We start from the raw sequence: 9,242 nt of genomic DNA on the forward strand, positions 1-9,242 counted from the left end.
AGAAACCTTTGCACTGGATTTTAAGGAACCGGGGCCAGATGATTGTTAGGAGATGAAGCTTTCTGCCTTTTTGCCAAAGGAGCAAAACAGGATCCTTCCCTTCACCTCTTGTTTTCCTGGGGAGCATTGCCACCTATTACCACCTGCGTCCCCCCACAGGCTCCCAGGAAGCACCTGGCTTGCAGAGGACTCTTGCAAAACTTCAGTTCTGCTTCTCACAGCCCCTGCACTCAGCAGAAAGAGCCGAATGGGAATTGCTAACCTCACTTCCCCTGTATCTGGATCTAACCCAACCAATGTTCCAAATACAACAGATACTGTGGACTCCATAGTCATTTTCAAAATGGGTTTTTTCGGGGGTGGGGTGGGGCAGGGCTATCCTGGGGAAGTCTGTCTTCAAGATAAATCTTACACAAAACTCCATACATAAAAGCAGGAAGAAGAGATTAGTGTGTAGGTGAATTTACAGTCACCTCCTGCAGTATTCTTTAACGGGCGCTGCCTACCTGAGCCCCCAGCTGTCCTGCAGCTGAGGGCAGGGTGCCGGCCTCAGCTGGGTTGGCTTCTGTCTTCTAGTGATATCGTCTTCTGTCTTCACTCCTGATGATAATGGCTCAAATTTATTGAGCTGTTTAAAATGCTGTGGAAGTTGTAAAGTGTTAGCCCAAGGTTCTTCAACAGCCCCATTGAGAGAAGGAGTCTGTGCAGATGCCCTTGAATCTGGGCCCTGGGGCAGCTGGGTGAACACTGCTGGCTTGCATGAGGAGACTGAGGACCTGGCAGTTTCCTCCTCCTCTTCTCGGGACACTTGTCCGCAGAGCCTGGTCCCCACGCTGTGAGGAAGCCCGAGCTGCCTGGGCCGAGGCCTGACAGAGGAGCGAGTACCACCACCTCACCGTCCTCGTGGGTGTGCCATCTTGAAGGTGGGTCCCCAAGCCCAGGTGAGCTGTCTCAGCTGATGCCTCCTGGAGCAGACAAGGGCTGTTTCCACTGAGCCCTGCCCAGATTTCAGTCAGGAGTGAAATGAATGCTTTTTGCCACTTTAAGTTTAGAGGGTGATTTGTTGTTCATTAATAATCAGTTGCATAATTTCATTTATATTAAAACAACGTTACTATATGAATTAGATGATGTACTTATAAATACACATATATTACTGAAGATACAATTTAGAAATACAAATTCTATAGATACGCAAATGCGTAATTTCACCTGATCCTCACGGTCGCTTTTGAGAGACGTCCCTATTCACAGACGGGTAACTTGCCCACAGTCCCCCAGCTTTGGTAGTGAAGCCAGGAGTCGGGTTGTAGCTGATTGTAGTCTAGGCCAGAGTTATCTGTGTATCTTCTTTCACTGTGGGTCGCCTTCACCTTGCCACCTAAGGTATAAAGAGGCACACAAAACCGGGTCATTTTCTAGAAGAGAGATTCAGGGTGGGCTGATACCCCCAGGCGCACACGTGCTAGTGGCAGAGACACCCCTGGGGCCGGGTCTGCTCAGTTCAGGAGCCTGCAGGAGAGTCTCCAGGCTGGGGACGGTGGGTTTTGTCCACTCTCTGTGTTGCATCTGTCCTGCTGCCTTCAATTCTGATCTGCACGTCACTAGGTAGCTGCCCCTGTTGGAAGCCCTCAGTCTGAGGGTCACCAGGCCAGCTTCCCCTCTGTTGCTTGAAATAGCCCCGTATTTTATTGCCTGTGTAGATGAGGCACCTGAGGCACCGAGTTGTGATGGCTTGTCCCCCGGTGCGTGGCAGAGCCCCTCTTGTCCCCCTCCCCCACCACGCCCTCCCCTGTGAGTCCCACTTGCTTTGCCGGTCCTTGTCATCCTAGGTTTTCACTGGAGACTGCCTGGGCGATCTTTCAGACAAGCAGAGGCTTCTAAATAGCGGAACCCACACTCCTGTTCCCCCAGTGGGGCAGGACTTCTTGTGAATGGAATTCTTTATTTCCGACGTCCATAAATCACAAAAGTTATAATGGGAGCTGACATGTGACCATGTAATGTGGACATTTTGCACTTTGGATGTTTTGGAAGCAATAAACTCAGACCCTGAAGTGCTGAGTTGTGAGCAAACTAAACATCCCTGCCTGCCTCGGAGGGTGGATTAACTCACTTAACCCTTAGAAGAATGCCATGAAGCAGGTGGTGTTACGTTCCCATTTTCTAGGGGAGAAAGATGTGGCTCCCAGAGGTTATCTGACTTGTTCAGGTCACAGAGCAGAGCTGGCCTTCAGTCCCAGGGCCTCTCCCCACCATCAAGGGAGAAGCCTGTCTGTCATCATCTCTTGACTACCAACAGGCCTCCGAGGTAGCGGGGAGCCACAGTGGCCCATGGGGACACCAGAGACAATTGATTTAGTGGTGGAGGCACATGGTGTTGAAGCCACACCCACCAGGGTTGGCAGTGAATCCAGCTCCGATGGGTCCTTGCTGTGCAACCTCAGGCGGAGTGCTTGCCCTCTCGGTTTCTTCACCTGTAAGCCCTTCATAGATTTTCTAATCAATCCTTTGAGAGGAGTTCTCCTACCATCACCCCCATTTTAAAGATGGGGAAGCTGAGGCATAGTGGGGAGGCACCAGCCCGAGCTCACAGTTGGGGAGCAGTGGAGTTGGGACTCAGACTCGGGCCCTCTGACTCCCAGGGTCTCAATCCTGGGTTCGTTGTCTGCTTCTCCAGGGTCGGCAGGTCTCCGTGTGTGCAGGGAGACGTCTCCTGGAGCCGACACGCTGTCTCGAGGGGTGGGTTTGAAGCCATGTTTGCGTTCTTCGTTTCACCTTTCTACAGTTTATTTATTTTATTTTAAATAAGCCCTATCATTTGTGTAATTAGGAAAAGACTAAATTCATTTAGTTTGGCTCTCTCCCGTAAAACGCCAGCTGCCCCTTAGCAAAGGTCAGAGGGCCTAAAACATCAAAATCAGTTTTCCTCAGTGGGTCCCTGCTGTGGTCCCAACAAAAACGGCGAGGTGGACGGCAGGTGGCGCTGCCCCCTCAGAAACAGCCAGGGGCAGAATCCCTGGGACTGTTCAGATGCTAGGCTGCCTCCTCTCCCAGGGAGGGTCCCCTGCCCCGAGCTCTCTGCCCAGGGAAGGCTTCTGACCATTTGGACAGAGATGGCCCAGCCCTCCCTGCTTCACCCCAAGCTGTGACCACGCAAAGGTGTTAAGAGCAGGACCCAGAAACACGGTGTGCTGAACTATGGGGCTTGCTTTGGTGGAAATTTCCAAATACAGAAACGTCTCCTTTTCCAGGGGACATCTGAGGGCCGGGCATGCCCTGTGGTCGTGAACCCTGACACAGCAGGGCTCACGGAGCCCGTGCCTCCTCCCTGGTGTGATGCCGTGGTTTTAACGACATAAGCCTGGGGAGGCTTATCACCACCGTTACTCCTCAGACCACTATCCAGCTGCAGCGTTTCTCCCTGGGCTGCCACCCCACTGACACAGTGAACTGCAGGAAATCAGCTGCAGGGCACGGCCTACACCCGGCCCCAGCGCCTCTGTCCACTCTGGACAGGCTCGCCCTTCTCGGCGTCCTCAGACAGCCCGCGCTGTAAGAGTTGGCGGGGACCTTGGTGACAATGACCACACGGGGGTCTTGAACAGCACCAGCTTTCTGCCTCCGCTGGGGGCTTGGGTTGCCTTGGCCTTGGTGACGTTGCCTCTTCAGGGTGTTGACACGACCGACCCCAAGTATCCTGATGCTGGAAACAGTGCACTGGTCTGTTGACCTGTGTCAGCAGGGGTGTGTCAGCCGCTGAATCTTGTCTGATCCAGTGGCAGAGGGTAGTGGGTACTCAGTGTCCCTGAATGAGTGAATCTGTGCCAGCTTCTTCCTCTGTCCTGTGTTTCGTGCCGGTGGCATTTTACACTTGCAGAGTCAGTTGTCCCTCCTCCCCTGCCCATCCCCAAAGCACAGAGATCAGTACAGTTGTTAAGGGCCCATGATTTGTCTCCGTCCCACAATAAGTCAGTGCGCCATCGTGAGTGGACGTGGCTTGCCAGCGGGAGATGCTGAATAAGGGCCTCCCTCCTTAAAACAGACCAGAACTCTGAGCTCTTGGTACCCAGAAGATTCCAGAGGCAGAGCAGGAGGACGCAGCCACATATAATGCCCCAGCTGGCCTCTCTTGCCTTGAGCTTCAACTTTTGTTTGAGTTTTTCTCCGTTGGACTAAGGGGCCCAAGGAAGTGAAGGGATCTCTCATGGAGGTCCATGGCGGGAAGCTACGAAAACCAGGTCCATTGTCCCAGAGAGGAGGTGAAAGTCAGGGGTCTGAGCTGGGGCTGCTAGGAGAGCCTCCCCACCCCGTCCAAATGGAGGCAGGGGGTTCAGAGGGACCCCAGTCCCTTGTGCTGCCCCTGCCCATTGCCATCTCCCCAGCAGAGGCAGGAGGCTGGCAGAGGCTGGATCACGGACCACACTTCAACTTCCCTCTTTTTTCACTAGGCCTCATGGCTGGAGGAAAACGGGTGTCCAGGAGCCATGGGGCACAGTGGTTAGGGACATGGGCTTTGTGGTCAGAAAGTCCTGGGTCTGAGTCCAAATTCCACCTCTTACCAGCAGCGTCTTGATAAAGTCCCCTAACCCCTCTGAGCTCATTTCTGCACCTGGAATCGGGAGCAGTAAGTTGTAGGACCTGTCTAAGAGGGCTGCTGAGAAGGTGAACAGAGGTGGTGTGTAAAGAGGACGGCCACGTGGCCAGCACAAGGCGCCTCCTGCAGAAACTCAAGCCCTGTGTCTGCTCGCCTGGGTGCCAAGTGCCCTCCATCAGCTGCTGCTTAGAGTCACAAGCTGGCTGGGCCACTGGGCGGGAGGGGGCAGCAGAGGCCACAGTGAGACTCCTTCACCGGGGTTTTCTCAGGAGCCCCGAGAGAATGCTGGAGGAGAGACTCTAAACTTAGCACCCATCAGGACCACCTGGAAATCTGTGAGCCTGTGGATCCCCGGGTCCCACCTCCAGAGAGTCTAATCCAGTGGCTCTCAGCACCTGCCCCTGCCTCTGCCCCCGCCCGCATCTGCAGTTTGAGCAGACACCCCTAGTGTTTCTGATGAGGGCAGTTCCTGGGCCGCGCTCTTGAGAACCGCCCTCAGAAGTGAAGCCCTTGAGCACAGGGTTAGGAGATCCTGGGGAGGGTCCACATCGGAACCCCTGACCCAACCCCACTTTGGAATTCCATCTCTGGAGCCAACTGGGACGTCTTCCTTCTCCCTGGGAACGGAGGGAAAGTCCAGGTGCGTCATGCTGGAAGATGGGGCGTCCAGTGGTTCCCAAGCTGGATGCCCGAGTCCCTGAGCAGGAGGCCTTGTAAATATGGGTTCTTGCAACTTGTTTGACACTCACCCCACTCTCTAGGGGAGGAGGATAAGAAATGCCTGCCTCTCATAGCCATTCCTGGCTGGGCATCCTGGAGCTAGGCTGTCCTCTTGCTCCTGACAGGTGTCACCTCACTGACCACTGAGGTGAGGAGAACCGAGGCTCCGAGGTAACATGTCTCGCCCAGGTCAAGTGGCGCTGGAGCTGGGACTCTAGCTCCATCTTTGCACTGCTTCCAGGAGAGCTGCAGGCGGGGAGCCAGGCCTTCAGTACATCCCCCCCGACTCCCCGTCCCTAGCCCTCCAGCCCCAAAGGGCAAAGAAAACGGCAGGACCAGGCAGGCACTTTCCCTTTGGAAGCACGCACCCTGAGTGCCAGGCCAGGCCTGTAGCTCCCGTCTGCCAGGGGCTGGGGAGCCAGGACACTGCGCCAAGGCGCCGCTGCTGCTGCCGCTTGGGGCTGCGATGGCCAGCAGCCGAGGTTCAGCTGTGTCCGAGCCGTCGGCCCCCCGCAGAGAACTGCCATGGGAGGTGTAATCCACGAACAGAAGCCCTATCGTGAACATCCTGCCGCTTCCCCACCTCCTGGCCTATTGTTTTGGGGAGTATTCATACCCTTGGGGTATTTTGACTGCGTTGTTCCAGGACAAAGCCCCTAAAGATGTGTGCAGAACTTTTGAGTTAATTCTCTCGAAAATGTCCCTAAGCTAGAATGATACCCCTTTATGCACCCAGGGCGTGTGATTTTGCACCGGACTCAGAAGCGCCTTTGCATTTTAAGCTGGTAGCGTGCACAAGCTGTGCACGCTTTTGTGTTGGCACGGTGGTGGGAGCTTCATCCCCGTGGTCCCTGTGTGAGCCAGGCCGAAGTGGGCCTTGGGGAAGACTCGAGAGAACGTGGTCTTGCGCAGGGGCAGTGGGCGGCTTCGTGAAATCGTGGAGGCAATTATGCCTGTAGAATCTGGCCCTTTCGGGTGTGCCTGGAGCCAAACTCTCTCCTCGGGGAAGGCTGGACTTTGCTCTCATCCCCAGGCTCTGGGTCAGGCCCGAGGCAGGCCAGGCCCATCCCTGATCCCTGGGCTCCCCGGGGCTGGTTTTCCTGCACAGGCCCCTCTGGGTGCCTCCCACCAGGCCTGGCCGGGACGTGAGCGCGCCGGGAGATCCTGCTGAAATGAAGGCGCTCCGGGGGAGATGAACAGGAGACCTGGGTTCGCCGCCGCCCCCCACCCCCCACTCTGGTCCAGCGGCGCCAAAGCCACGTGCTACCAGGGCGCACCAAGGGGCCAAGGGAGTGGGTGCGGGGACTGGAGACGCTGCCCGAGAAGTCAGGGAGCGCGCCGACTGGGCTGGCATTGGGTTTCTCCTAATCAGCCCCACTTCCCCGGAGCCTCCATCCTAATTGGGGCGCAGGCTCCGATGGAGGAAGCAGGGGGCCCCACTCCTGCCTGCCTGCCTCCCTGCCAAGGTTGTCTGGAGCCCCAGCGCGACGTTCCTGCACTGGAGGCCTGGGGGCTTTTCTCTGGCCCAGTTCTGGGCACCGATGGGAGGCAGGGGGTGCAGAGAGGTGGCCTCTGCCCCGGAAGACAGTGCCTCCTCCGCCCTCCGTGAAGCTGCTCCCCGCCCGCTGCCCAGGAGACCCGGGCCCGCCGCTTCGGCCGCTCAAGACCCCGAGGGACGGAGTCGCCGGCTTTTTCCTGTGCCCTTTATCTCGGTTTTATAGACAGCTGTTAGTTTGGGGCATTAATTGCCTGGGCGAGTTTATTGATAATTTTGATGTAACAGAGCACCGGAGAAATTGCCCTCACGTCCAGAATGTCAAATTTGAGAAGAACCAGGTTCAGAAGCTCACGACCCCACGATGCGGAGAAACTGCGGTGGGTCTTGAACGGCTGCACCGACAATGTGACTTTATTGTGTTTGTTTTCCTAGGTAGCTGGGAATTGGAATAGAAAGAGGGTCAGTAGGGGAGACAGACTTTTTAAAATGGATTTTTCCCCTAATGATTTAGGGGGAAATGTGAGCAGATTGGAAACATGCCTATCACCTTGCTCTCCCACCAACAGCCTTTTTCCTGCTCAAATTTTACTCGCTTCTCCATTGGGGAAAACCAAGTGCAGGGCACAAAAAAAAAAAAAAAAAAAAAAAAAAAAATCCTACCAAAAAAAAAAAAAAACCTTAAAAGATGTTCCATGATTTATAACAGCTGGAATATGGGAACAGTAAAGTCTGAAACTCAAAGTACAATTCTCATTGGTCTTGGAGTGGCCAAAACAAAAGTGTAAAATATTTTACATGTATACATATATATATACACACACACACACATATATATGTTTTTTCCCTGGGGGAGGGACAACTATAGTTTTTCTTTAAACGTTTGCTTATTTCTTTAAAACAAGAAATGACATTTAGAGGGGCAGAGGGCTCTTCTTAAAAAACAGAAGCCAAGAAGAAGAGTTACTCTTGTCCAGATTTCACTTCAGCGTGAAATGAAGAGTGAAAAGAGAAGGATTAGCCAAGAAATAAAAAAGAAGAAAAAAGTATTAAGAATCATCCATACTTTAAATTAAAAAAAAAAAAAAAAGGCTAGCTATCCCAGGCTCTTTTCTGTCTGTATTTGGAAGATATTCTGCAATCCCAATGAAATACTCATGCGATTTTATTTCTAGTTGATACAATAGTAAAGGCCATGTACAAATGTTATACATTTTTATTTTTGTTCTTTTTTAGGAAAAAATACACAAAAGGCAAAAACATCCTCAAATTGTCATTTTTATACAGTGCAGAAGGAAATTTAAAATACGTGTCCCAGACGCTGCACCCCAGCAGCCAAAATACTAAAAAAAAAGGGGGGGGGTCCTTCATTTTATATATATATATATATTTATTTATTTATATAAAACATATGGAAATTTGTCTTTACACAGATCGGACTTAGTTTCAAATTTACAATGGATACCTAAAAAAAAAAATCTACGCGGCAAATATTGCCAACAAAGTTACACCATTAATACTGATAAACGGAGGAGCCTATGCGGTGTTTCGATTATTAGGGAAAGAAAGTAGAATAAATAACAGGATGAGCCTTGCTATCATTTTTTAAAAGTGCCTTAACCTTTCTGCGTCACCGCAATCCTGAATCCGAGCGCTCAGCAGGCCTTCCCGGTCCCCGCGGCGCCGTGTTTTCCTCACTCTCCCACCAGAAGGTTTACAGTAGAGATCAGGAGACAGCCAGGTCTCGGGAGAAAAACACCCACCAAAAAAGTCAAAATAAAGTTAGAAACCAAACCAAAAACACTGAAGAGAAGGAAGGAGAGGAAGGTGGAGGGGGACGGCAGCAGAGGCCCGAGAGCCGCCGCTTCTGGGCTCCTTCTGGTTTCTTTCCTAAGACGAGCAGTGGCTTCAGAAATGCAAGTTATTCGCACAAGGATCCACCTGTGGTTGATTGGAGGACTTCTGAGGTGGGGAGGGAGAAGGCGATTTCTTGCCCCCCCCTTCCCTGCAAAAGATGGCTCTGAAAGGAGACGCGCATTCCAAGACATTCTTTCAAAAAAAAATTAAAAATAAAAAGATAAATACTCAACCAAAAAATAAAAGTATTTGATAAAGACGGTCTCACATGTTTGCCTTTCTCCTTCCCCGACTTTTGCCATTGGAGGGGAAGAGGGGGAGAGACCTCAGCAGAATGCTTGTTTAGATGTTGAGGGTTTTTCCCCAACACAGCACCTTCTCAGCCGGTTTCAATAGGATCAAAAATAGATATTTATTTTTCAACAGCTGCAGTCAGATCAGGCCCCACCACCACCATTTTAAAGAAACTGTTGAGGGAGTGGCGGGGAGGTGCCGACAGCGGGGCTCCGTCTTTGCCTTGGGGATTCCTTTCCCGAATAATCCGGTCGGGGAGGGGTCAAACCCTTTTCGTCT

This window comes from Eubalaena glacialis, chromosome 18 (genome assembly GCF_028564815.1).
Source record: "Eubalaena glacialis isolate mEubGla1 chromosome 18, mEubGla1.1.hap2.+ XY, whole genome shotgun sequence".
Taxonomy (NCBI): Eukaryota; Metazoa; Chordata; class Mammalia; order Artiodactyla; family Balaenidae; genus Eubalaena; species Eubalaena glacialis.